General features: G+C 62.8%; 1 protein-coding gene across 1 annotated transcript in view; it reads right to left on the reverse strand.

Annotated features, from left to right (window-relative positions):
* SEMA4D (semaphorin 4D) overlaps positions 1–8,659 on the reverse strand; it is a 54,349-nt gene extending 45,690 nt beyond the window's left edge. The window contains exon 1 of the mRNA XM_036075058.2: positions 8,464–8,659. The gene's annotated coding sequence lies outside the window, so the exon portion shown is untranslated. The remainder of the gene's footprint in view (positions 1–8,463) is intronic.
* Positions 8,660–12,523: the final 3,864 nt, after the last annotated feature.

The following is a 12,523-nucleotide window of genomic DNA, read 5'->3' on the forward strand; positions in this document are numbered from 1 at the left end:
TCAATGGCAGGCTGTGCACGATGTGGGCCCCATTGTTCTCCTGTGTGGGCTCATTGAGGGTGCAGGGCAGGGCCAGGCCGAGGAAGGAGGAAGAAGCTGTGCCCCCTAGGAGAAAGGCGCCTTGGAGCCACATGAGGACAGACAAGGGATCCCGTCAAGGGCTAGGGACTCTGAGGATCACGGGGGCCAGGCCACGGCGGTCACTGAGGGCTGGGGGCTCCAGGGAGAGGATGGGGGAGCTGCCCCCCTGCAGGCTCTCCTGAAGGGCCCTGGGCGAGCCCCACCGAACGTCAGCGTCCAGCCTTGGAAAAAGGGAGAGTCGGGGCGCCTGGGCTCGCGGTGAGGGCGGACGAGGCAGGGATGTGGGCAAAGACTTCCACGCCGCCGGTCCCAGCACAGCTGGGCAGCGCGAAACTCAGCCGGGAAACCAAGCCACGTGCTGGCCGAGGAGCTGCGCGGCGGTGCTGGGCTGCCTCCGGCCACTGCCTCCAGCACGGCCCCCCGTGCCCGCGCCTCAGCCGGGGACCGGCGCTCGCGGTCTGTGAGGGGTGGGTGACCCTGCAGGCCTGGAAAGGCACGCGGTGAGGGGACGGCAGCACCCACACCTGCCGGGAACACACCCGAGCGGACGGGAGGCCCCACTGCGGCCACGGGCAACGGCGCCCTCCACGAGGGGAGGCCGCGGGCCTGGGACACAGCAGTGCTTGGTGACAGTGGACACTGACCTCTGTGTGCGCCTACAACAGCCCCCGCTCCTGGTCACGGCAGCCACGAGGACGGAGGGCTGGCTGACGTGTCCGGTGCTGCGGGAAGCGGAAACGTGACCTGGGTGGCGCGGTGAGTGCCGTGGTACGGCGAGCGTGCGAGCCTTGGACAGACGCTTGCTCGGTCCCAGACCCCAGGCCTAACCCCACACCTGGCGCACGAGGCTCACGTGCCCCCAGCTGCGAGGCCGGCAGGACAGTCCCCGCCCCTTCTAACGGGACAGCCCCGAGGAATCCACGAGGCCGCGGGAGCGGGACGGTGGCCAGCAGGCAGGAGGGAGCAGACCCTGCCCAGAACGGCCCCCCGATCCCAAGCACTGGCTCCAGGGACCCCTCCCTCCTCCTCCGCCCTCCCCGAGCCTTTGGTGACAACTCTGAGCACCAGGCTCAGAAGGAGCAGCAAGCGAGGCAGGGCGGCCACGGCGGGGGCTCGCGTGGGCTCCGGGGCAGTGCTGCGCCCCGGCTGGGGGCGACTTCCAGGGCCTCCCCGGCCTCCTGCTGGCGCTCGTCAGAAGTCCGAGAAGGCGCGCTCCGGGGGGGTGGGGAGCCAGGGGACCAACCCGTCAGGACCTCGGTCATGGGCGGACAGCAGCAGGGTGACGCCGGCGTCACGAAAACGCTGTATTCGGTCATTCGTGAGAGGCACCGAGTGTTTTTGGCTGCAAAGCCACTATGAGGCAGTGAACTCAAGTATTCTTTATCCTCTTTGACTGGAATTGTACACAATTTACGTTTCTGGAGACTTTTCTCAAGTCTGCAATATGCTCTGCAATTTTAGGATATTTTCACAAATTTGCAGTAATGAGCTGTCTGTTTAAAGAACAGGATCTTTGGAATTCGATCCCACTTCCGATGCAAAGGTGCTCTTTACTCAGTGCTACTTCCGCAGACACCACTCGGGATCCCCACAGCCCGGCCGGACCCCAGGCCCCAGAGTCCACCCAGGGGTCCGTAAAAAGCAAAGGTGTCTACTTCTAAAAGCCTACTGACAGGTACTGTACTTTCCCTTACAAAAAACGTAGCAAAGACCCCACTGCACAAATTTACGTGAAATGAAAGCCAACGGACTCACATTCAAGTTCACCACATCTTGGTACCAATTTTAAGCATTCATTCAACCTACTCAGCCCAAGGACGCACCCAATATGATTCTGCCACTGGGACCTGGCCTTGGTCATGGCTTCAAAGCTCACAAACCAGCGAGGGTGCCGAGAAGCACCAAGGGACACAGAGCGGCCTGTCTCATTTTCACCAAGAACGGTCCAGACATCACCCTCTCTCTGAACCTGACCCACAACGTGTGGCCCAACCCAGGACATGGGCTTCTCTCCTGGAGACCCCTCGCCTGCACAAAGCCCGGGCAGCACGACTGCCATTCTCAGCCGTGCTGACCCCCTTGTCCCTGCCCGGGCACCTTCCACACATCAGGCACGCAAGCCCCGCTCCACACCCTTCAAACACAGCCCAGGCCCTTCCAGGTAAAGTGCCCCTGATCTCTCAGAAAAAATGAGGCCTCAATGGACAGGCCATCGTGGGGGCGCTCCCAGGGGTCTGCGTGGGGGGCGGGCCATCGTGGGGGTGCTCCCTGGGGGTCTGCATGGTGGGCAGGCCATTGTGGGGGTGCTCCCAGGGTCTGCATGGGGGGCGGGCCATCGTGGGGGTGCTCCCTGGGGGTCTGCGTGGGGGTGCTCTCAGGGGTCTGTGTGGGGGCTGGGCCATCGTGGGGGTGCTCCCTGGGGGTCTGCGTGGGGGCTGGGCCATCGTGGGGGTGCTCTCAGGGGTCTGCGTGGGGGCTGGGCCATCGTGGGGGTGCTCTCAGGGGTCTGCATGGGGGGCCTCTTAGGGGTCTGCATGGGGGGCGGGCCATCGTGGGGGTGCTCTCAGGGGTCTGCGTGGGGGCGGGCCATCGTGGGGGTGCTCCCCGGGGGTCTGCATGATGGGTGGGCCATCATCCAGTTGGGGGAACATGGGATCCCCCAGCAGAGAACCCGCAGGCCTGGAGGTGAGAGAGCCCAGCACACAAGGGGCACAGCTGCAAGAGGGACATGGCCAGGGTGCTGATATCAAGGGGGACCCTGGCCTGGGCACAGCGTGGGGCCAAGCTGCATCAGGATCCCGGCCTGAGAAGGGGGCAAGGGAGCCCAGAGGCAGGAGGAGAGGGCACCGATCCCCTCAGGCCTGGGGGCTTCCCCTCAGGGTTGGTGGGTCCCCAGCACCCGGCCCCCGGGGCCCCCCCAGTGTTCCGAGCTGCTTCCTGTCCTCACTGATGGCTGAGCCCATTCTCATCTCAGACTTCACACCAGTTCTGCTCCAAGTCCTCCCTCCTGGGCCTGCACCAAAACCCCCTCAACTCGGGCTCCACCTGCCTGGCAGAGGCTGGGGACCATTACCCCGGAGCATGGGGAAGAGTGGATGTAGGGGGAATGCTTCCCGGGAACCCCGTCTGTGTTGAAATGTATCTCTTTCCCACGGACACACTGCTCTGTTTATCTGCACATGCTCAAAGCTTTCAGTTTATGGATGTGCAGACCCCCGCAGGCCAGGCTGGGGCCCCGGGAGCACAGTCAGGTGTCCTTCCTTCCCTCTAGCCACAGCCTCTGGCCCTTGGCTTCCTCCCCCTCCTCCTCAGGAGGCCTGCTCCCCATCCTCCCCTCCTCCCCAGGAGATCTGCACTGTGTCCTCCCCATCCTCCCCAGGGGGCCTGCTCTCCGTCCTCCCCTCCTCCCCAGGGGGCCTGCTCCCCATCCTCCCCTCCTCCCCAGGAGATCTGCACTGTGTCCTCCCCATCCTCCCCAGGGGGCCTGCTCTCCATCCTCCCCTCCTCCCCAGGGGGCCTGCACTGTGTCCTCTCCTCCTCCCCAGGGGGCCTGCTCCCCGTCCTCCCCTCCTCCCCAGGAGATCTACACTGTGTCCTCCCCGTCCTCCCCAGGGGGCCTGCTCTTCATCCTCTCCTCTTCCCCAGGAGGCCTGCACTGTGTCCTCCTCTCCTCCCCAGGGGGCCTGCTCTCCGTCCTTCCCTCCTCCCCAGGAGACCTGCACTGTGTCCTCCTCTCCTCCCCAGGGGGCCTACTCTCCGTCCTCCCCTCCTCCCCAGGAGACCTGCACTGTGTCCTCCTCTCCTCCCCAGGGGGCCTACTCTCCGTCCTCCCCATCCTGCCCACAGGGCCAGCTCCCATCTTTCTGCCATAGGGAAGCTCCCAGGTCACCTCCCGCTGACCTCGGAGCAGACATACCGCAGTCTGTGCCTGTGGAGACTCCAGTCACACCGGTATTTGGGAAAGAGATGAGCCTGTCTTGCACTGTGTACCCTGGACCCCACCCGCCCACGCCTGCCAGCTGGGAAGCAGGCTGGGCCACCAGCCGCTACCAAAGGAGGACCTGTGTGGGGCAGACAGCCTGGGCCTGCAGGGCCTACACCCACCCTGCCCCACCCCTGCTGAGGCCGGCGTCCTCATGTGAGTCTGTGAGCTGTCAGTCCCGTGTGGGGTGCAGTGCGTGAAGCCCTAGGCACACCTCCAGCTGCTGTGTGGGCAGGGCCAGGGTCACGAGAGGGTGAGTGAGGGCCCTGACCTCACCAGGCTCCCGGCACGGGTGGGGCCATGGCGGCTTGGGCGGCACAGCGGGAGCCCAGGCACAGACAGTGTTTGGAGAACACAAAGGATGTCTGCGGACACAGAAGGCATTTGGGGACACAGAGCACTGTTGCTCAGAGGACCTGAGTCAGTGCCTGGGGTGAGTTTCTGGCAGCCGAAGTCAGACACATGGTACCTAGCTGTAACAGCATTCGCACACGTCACGTGCACACACGCACCCCTGCCATGCACACACCCCCCCACCGTGCACACGCACCCCCCCACCGTGCACACACACCCCCCCACCGTGCACACGCACCTCCTCGCTGTGCACACACCCACACCCTGCTGTGCACACACGTCCTCACCATGCACACACACCCCCCCACCGTGCACACGCACCCCCCCACCGTGCACACGCACCTCCCCACCGTGCACACGCACCCCCCCACCGTGCACACGCACATACCTCCACCATGCAGATGCACCTCCTCACCGTGCACACACAGACCCCCACCGTGCACACACACACCCCACCATGCACAAAGTAAGAGCACCTATGCCCAGAGGAAACCCATGCCATGGTATGTCCCCGATACGATGGCGGAGCCAGGGGGATGTGCTGTCTTGCCATTCCCCCGTGATAACCCTGTCTGTTTAGTGCCTTATTCCTCAGTTACTACTACTTCACTTACTTTAGAAGCTTTTAAAACTCTACGTGCACGAAGAGGTAACTTCACACAACGTGATTGTCTTGTGCCCTTTCTGCCTGGCTCTCCCTCCCAACTACACCATACCATCCTCCATTCTACCCCTAGCAGTGCAGCTACTCTGCGTCCACCCACATCGTCCTCTGCCCAGAGGCCAGGAGAACATGCCAACATGCACACACGGTCCTATGTGCACGCACAGGATCGCTGCTGTAATGTCTCCTGGTGTCACAGAGCACAGCGCGGGGGGGGGGGGGGCCCTGCACCAGCCGTGGAAAACCCCACACAGCTGCTACCAACAAGACATCGGTGTGTCCAAGGCACACAGGTCAGTGGGATGAGAGCGAGAACCCCCAAAGGGAACTGGCGCACATGAGCCCAGGATACCCTGCAGACTGGAAGGTCGATCCCCCCGTCGAAGAAAGGGTTATTCAGTTACTAGTGCTGGCGCACTGGTAGGGCACAAAATCGGACTCCCCCGCCCTCAAAAATCTTATTCCACTAATTATGCAAATGCATTCTAGATGTGCTCGAGCTGGGTCCAAGAACACGAAACGAGAGAACCCCCGCCAGGAAACCAAGGGACAACCTGTGTGATCGTCCTGACAGCCGCTGGTAGCAGAAGTCATAACAGACAGACACATTCAGCTACAAAATGACCTAATCCTGATGCCGAACGACACACGGACCAAAGTGAGCAGCAGACAACAGAATGGGGGAGGCGGCATCTTCAAGGCAGGAGAGAATCATCCGTGCCCATAACAAACAGCCACTACGGATGGGGGAGGGAGGAACACCCCTAGAAAACAACGGACGATTCACATTCGCAGGAGCTTCTGCCTCTGTGCGCAAAGATCCTAACTCACCAGCACGCAGGGGGATGCGTGTCCTGCAGCGCTGTCCCTTCCAGACGGACGGGGTCGCGAAGCCCCCCGTGCCCAGTGCTGAGAAAGCACGCCGCGATCAGGGTAGGCGCACGTCCTCGCGGGGGAGAGACCCACTGTTGGATCGTCTCACAAACTGATCTGCTCGCTCGACAGAACAAAGAGACCCATGCCCTGACCCAGCACGACCCCTCCCTGAAATCCACGCACTGAATAACAGCCCCGTGCGTGTGGCCACGGTATTTAGGGCAGCTCTGTTTACATTGGCTGTGTGTTCTTTTCCTGCAGCAGCTCTAACAAATGACCACAGACTGGGTGGCTTAGAACAACAGAGATCTATTCTCTCTCAGTGCTGGAGGCCGCACGTCTAAAATCGGTTTCGCCAGGCTGAAATGACCATGTCAGCAGGGCCGCGTCCCCTCCGGAGGCTCTGGGGCAGGACCCTTCCCTGCCTCGTCCAGCTTCTGGCGGCTGCCGGCATCCCTTAATTTGTGGCCACTGCATTAGTCAGGGTCCCCAGGGGCACAGAATCAATAGGATGTACCCATATAAAGAGATTTATTATAATAAATCAGATCCTGCAATCCTGCAGGCTGGTAAGCCCTGATACGTGCAGGGGGCAAGCTGGAGACCCAGGAGAGAGGATGGTGCAAGTCTCAGCTCCAGCCCAAATCTGAAAGCGGGATAAGACCACGACCCAGCTCAACACGGCCTGGCAGAGCAGGAATTCTCCCTTACTCCGCCTTTCTGTGTCAGTCAGACCCTCCACTGATTGTACGAGGCCCACCGTCACCCAGCAGGTCAGTCTGCTTTACTCGGTCCTCTGATTCGAATGAGAATCTCATCCAGAAACACCCTCACAAACACGCCCAGAATCCTGCTGGACCAGGTATCTGGAGGCCGGTGGCCCACCAAGCTGCCACCTAAAACCAGCCACCGTGCACACATAACTCTAACCTCTATCTTCGTGTCACCTTCTCCTCTTGTCTTCCAACACCCTGATCCCTGCGCCTCCCTCTCGGAAGGTCACTGTGATGGCCTTCAGGGCCCTTCAGGTAACCCAGGGTCACCTCCCACGTCAACATCCTTAACTGAATCCCACGGGCACAGACTGTTTCCAGACAAGGCAGCAAAGTTCCAGGGACTGAGCCTGACCTGTTCGGGGCCGCTCCTCAGCTTCCTACAAGGGACCACAGGACCAATCCCACAGCCTGGGGGGTGTGGCTCCAAGTGGGCGCTGGTCCAAGCTCGTAAGGGAAGCCTGGCCAGTCGGGAATCACACCCCTCCAAATTCGGCCAGGAAGACAAGATGCACCATTTCCTCTCTGTAACAAATGCACCCCGGCCTCGGTTTACGGTGAGGCAGAGGGCAAACGCTGGCCACTGCATGCCTGCACAAGTAAGCGTCCCCCTGGGCTCAGAGGTGGGGCCGTCCACGACCCTGGTAGGTAGTTATGACTTTCCCAGGAAACACTCTGAGGCATGAGGAGTGTTGGTGTAGGAGGTTTGCCCGGGAGGAGGGAGGTGCCTCCTTCCTAAAGCCACTCCTGCTCCCAAACCACGCAGGCTGTGCTGAGTCCTCACGCCACCCCGGGCCCCCCACGGTGGGCTCTGCCTCGCCCACACCCCCAGCCCCACCTCCAGATGCCTCAGCACTCAGAGCTCCGCAGGGGTGCAGCCTAGGGCTTGTACCCCGGAGCAGCCACACCCTCTCCTCCTTGCACAAGCACCCGCCGACAGCCCTCCCCACCTTCCTGCAGCACCGCCCTTGCCCCTCCAATGGTGATGGAGGCTCCCCTTGGACCGCCCATCCGGAGTCCCGCACAGTCTGCTTCACTGACAGATGAACGAACTTTCCCAGGCAAGCAGCCACCCCCTGGGAGACCCCTCGGCTGGTCCGCAGATATCTCCCCAACTCCAGGCTTGGGGCCCCTGCCCATCCTCCCTTTGAAATTTCACCTGTCCCCAGGCCTGCCTCCCTGCCTCCTGGAGGGCTGGGCTCATACAGGACCCTCCATCTTTCCAGTTGCTCAGCCCGACCTTGCGGCATCCTCGACCCCTACTCACCCCAGACTGAACCTGTCAGCAAGTTCCCTCAACTCTGCTCCAAATGAAGGCCCAGTCGGGCCATCCCCCACCCCAGCTGCTGCACCCCGGCCTCTGTCAGCACCCCTCTCCAGACCACCTCACAGGCTCCTAAGGGGGCACCCTGCACCCCGCTATGCTCCGTTTCCCCCAGAAGCCTGTAGACCTATCCAAACCCTAGGCTCCAGGGCTCCCATCTAAGCATCCCCAGCGCCAAGAAGCTCCCAGGCCCCCCAGGTACCCTGAACACAGGACGCACAGTCCTGCCTCAGGGCCTTTGCAGTTGCTGTCCCCTCTGCCTGGAGAAAGCCTCCCCAAACCCAGGCACCGCCCTCTCTTCCCTTCCCCAACCACCCTTCTCAGCGAGGCCCTCCCTCCCGGTGCCCCCTCTCCGCCGGATTTCCCTCCTGTGCTCCCAGGACCATGTCACTGCTCCTGAGCAACTTACTGATCCCTCTTACGCTCTGTCCTCCCCAACACCAGCACGCTTTCTCCACGTGGAGGCCCTGGTGCCCGGCACGGGAGTTCAGGGCAGAGATGGGGTCTGCAGGGGCCTGGCCTCCCCTGGGGATGGTGGGGGAGCTGGGGCTTGCCGCCCTGGGCCAGCCATGCCATCCCAACACCGTGCCCAGTGCATGGGCTCGCTCGCCGGCAGCAGGGCAGATGTGAGCCCCCAAGGCCGGGGCACGTGGAGAACGTATCAGATGCACTGGCGAGTCGTGTAATGAAAGGCTCTGTTCACTGGCTTCACCGTGTGCATGACAGCCCCGCCACATGCCCGCTCCGCCAGAGAAAAACGGGCCTTTGTGCACTATAAATAGCCCAGCCAGATGTGGACCGGCCTGTGGGTTTCTTCCCGGGACTCCGGCTTGGCCCCGCAGCGGCCCCCGCGGCAGCCCCCGTCGGCAGGACCCCGGGCGGCCAAAGCCACGGCATGCCCGGGGGCAGGACAGGGTTACCCGGTAGTCCCCCCTCCCGCCAGAATGCAGCCGACGGTTCCCGACCCCATCACTGCCGAGCAGGCGGCCGGCCGACCAGCGTGTGCAGGATGCACCTGCAAGTGGCAGACCACGCAGCCGGCGCACGGCACGCTCCTTTATCCACAGAAAGCAGGGACACGGAGGCTTGGACGGGGAGCCGGGAGGCTTGCAGGGACCGAGCGTGCGCACAAAGCCGAGTGCTGGGTCCCCGGCTGGAGAGACGCAGTCTGAGCGCTGAGCCTCTGATGAGGGCTGGCCACCTACTAGTCAACGCTGCAGAAACACGGGAGCAGGCCGCTCACGGCGGGTCTCACGGTGTTCCCAAAGCCCCACGGACCCGTCACTAGTCGCGCCCACCTGACAGACGCGGGAACGCACAGCAGCAGTTAGATCCCTGCTTCCAACAGAAACGCCAGGCGAGCCACGCATTCAAGCCACACGTGTCATCTCTGATGCTCCCAGAAGTCGCGTTGAAGGAGGAGGAACAAACAGGTGACGTGAGTTCTCATAATATATTTCGTTAAGCCCAGTACAAATCCAAAGCACAATCACAAGTACCCACCAGGATCACACATGGGATCATCTACAGGCCCCTCTGAACCTGGGTCTTTTCAGCCTGCGGTGCATCCGTGCCCACGGCCCTGACCAGCCGCCCGTGGGCCGCCGTGCGCCCCCGTGGTGCCTCCGTGCCCACGGCCCTGACCAGCCGCCCGTGGGCCGCCGTGCGCCCCCGTGGTGCCTCCGTGCCCACGGCCCTGACCAGCCGCCCGTGGGCCGCCGTGCGCCCCCGTGGTGCCTCCGTGCCCACGGCCCTGACCAGCCGCCCGTGGGCCGCCGTGCGCCCCCATGGTGCATCCGTGCCCACGGCCCTGACCAGCCGCCCGTGGGCCGCCGTGCGCCCCCGTGGTGCATCCGTGCCCACGGCTCTGACCAGCCCGTGGACCACCGCGCGCCCCCGTGGTGTGAAGTGAGGGGCACTGTCCACGTGTGGCTCTGCTGCAGGAGCCGGTGCAGGACCAGCTGTGGCTGAAGGTGTGGCAGCTTCCGGTCACCACAAACGGACCCAACAGGGTCAGGGCTGGGCGGATGTTTCGGTTGGAGGTCCTGCACGGCAGCCCCCTGCCCACCACAGTCCTGGCTCCGGGGAGCCCCGTCCTCAGCAAGATGCACACAGAGCTGCACACAGCTCCTCACCGGCGGCCTGTCCCCCCTGTCGGACAGTCTGCATCGTAGGCCTGGGGTCGTCCTTTCCGGCTGATAACCGTGCCCGGACTGGCGTTAGGAGTGAAGTTAGCATTTACATTAACGAGTTTGAAACTTCAGTCCCTCACGTGGTCTGCAGGGACTAAAAGTCCAGACCACTCACCGTCAGATCAGTGCCACAGGACCTGGCTGCCTCGGGGGTGGTCCTGGGCCCCTGTGCCGGTGACGCCCTCCCGGAGCGGTAGCCGGAGGAGTGCGGCGCGTGCACGGAAACCGTGGGGCCCTCCGCGTCCCCAACCCCGGAGTCTGGGGCAGCCCTGGGCTGAGCTGTTTCTGCAACAGCCAGCGGATTCACGGTTGGATTTAAGCGGGGTGGGGTGAGTTTCAGCCACCCGCCTCTCCCGGCAGCTGACTGAACTTGGTTGGGTTCAGACGGGAATCTGTCGGTCGTGGACGAAACCCGACTGCCCTCCAGATGCGGAGAGCGCTCCAGCTGACCGTCTCTGCGGAGCCCGGGACGAGCGCCGCCACGCGGCAGGTCCCAGAAACCCCACTTCTCGCCAGTACAGACTCCGGGACGGCTCACGGCCTCCACCCCAGAACTCGGGTACGGCACAGAAACGAGGGTCCCTGGCCATACCGTATCGACACCCGGGATGCCCGCAAAGCTGGGGAGTGGTGCCCCACGCGCTCCCCTTATGGCGGCGAGAGCAGCCACGACACAACGTGGAGACGCTTTCCTCGTGGTACGCCTACATGATACAAGCCCTGCTCTCTTCACAACACAGAATTCCCTGTAAGGTGACGGGATACATTACACCTGACGGCACGATCAAGCCCCCAGACAGCAGGCTGCAGAGCGGACGCGACCAGCCCACAGCAGCTCGCACCGCAGGCTGCCCACGCCGTCCACGGGGACACCTGCATCCCGCACCTGCCGAAGCTCACCAGACCCCCGCCCTCCTCAGACAGGCCTCGTCCTCCAGAACGTTAAGCCCATCCAGTGGGCCACCCGGGGAGGGGGGCTTTCTCTTTCTGCTCAAGGTCACGACTCCTCGTTTGGTGCTGCTGGTTTGGGGCGCTGGGGCAGACCTGTCCCCACGCGGCTGCAGGAGCGGGAAAGCCGGGGTCACAATGACACTTCAAACCGGCTGGGCCTGCTGGGGTGCGGGTCACGAGTCAGACTGACCGTGACTCAGGCCACTGGCAGGTTCAACCTCCACAAAGCGGAGGCTTCAGGCAGAACCACACTTCATTTTTCAGTCTGCTGCTGGGAGCAGGGGGTGCGGGGGGTCCGCAGCCTCCTGGGGACAGGCCCGGCCACCACCATGGTGGCCAAGGTCCTGCTCTGCTCAGCGGACGCTCACAGCAGTGCACACCTGTGGACTGCAAACAATGTGGGATTTCTGGCTTTTTTGAGATATATTTCTGTTCTTGGCACGGAGCCCCGTCCACAGCTACACACTTCTCACATGCTCCACACGGCACCGGGCACGTGAACATGAACCAGCGCGCCCCGACGGGGGGGCGGGGGGGCAGAGCGCCGGCCAGGATGACTCGCTTCCACCCAAGAGACAGACTGGGAAAGTCCACATGGGGAGCTCGCCCTGCCCCCCATGACCTGATTCTCAGCCCCCGCGTCCCACGGAGGGGAGGCCACAGAGGGCCCGGGGCCCACTGGAAACTGTGGCTCAGCCAAGCACAGGACGGTTGTTAAAAGGTTGTTTACAAAATGACCACATGTTAAAACTTTTTCACTCATTCCTCACGAGGAACCAATGAGGTGTTAGAGCGCCTTCAAAGGAGAAGTCAGAGAATGGGACGGGGTGACCGCCTAATGGGGACGGGGCTTCCCTGGGGTGACGGGATGTCCTGGAACCAGACGCAGCTGGTGGTTGCACCACACTGTGAATGTCCTAAATGCCACCGGATTGTTCACTGTCACGTGGTCAATTCTGTAAGGTGATTTCAGCTCCATAAAACGTGGAGGAAAGGATACTGGAAAGAATCCCCAACAGACACAACGTGGCTCTCCCGCAGGATGAAATCAGTGGTGCAGCCAGCGGACAGACGCGTCCCTGCAGAGCAGGTCTGTCCGTGCAGCTATCCATGACGTGCAGCGTATGGAACTGGACGCACCCCAGGGGCTCCAACGCTCCTCTCCAAGGCTGCTCATTCCCACGTTCCAGGTGGGAAGCCGGGAGGGGCGGGCTTTGAGAGCCAGGAGGAAAGGGGTCCCAGGCGAGGTGATGGTGCAGAATGAGGTGGGGAGGGGCGTGGGGGGCAGAAGGACCGGGGAGCAGCCCTCCAGCAGCTGTCTGGGGC

This window comes from Halichoerus grypus, chromosome 14 (assembly GCF_964656455.1).
Source record: "Halichoerus grypus chromosome 14, mHalGry1.hap1.1, whole genome shotgun sequence".
NCBI classification, from domain to species: domain Eukaryota; kingdom Metazoa; phylum Chordata; class Mammalia; order Carnivora; family Phocidae; genus Halichoerus; species Halichoerus grypus.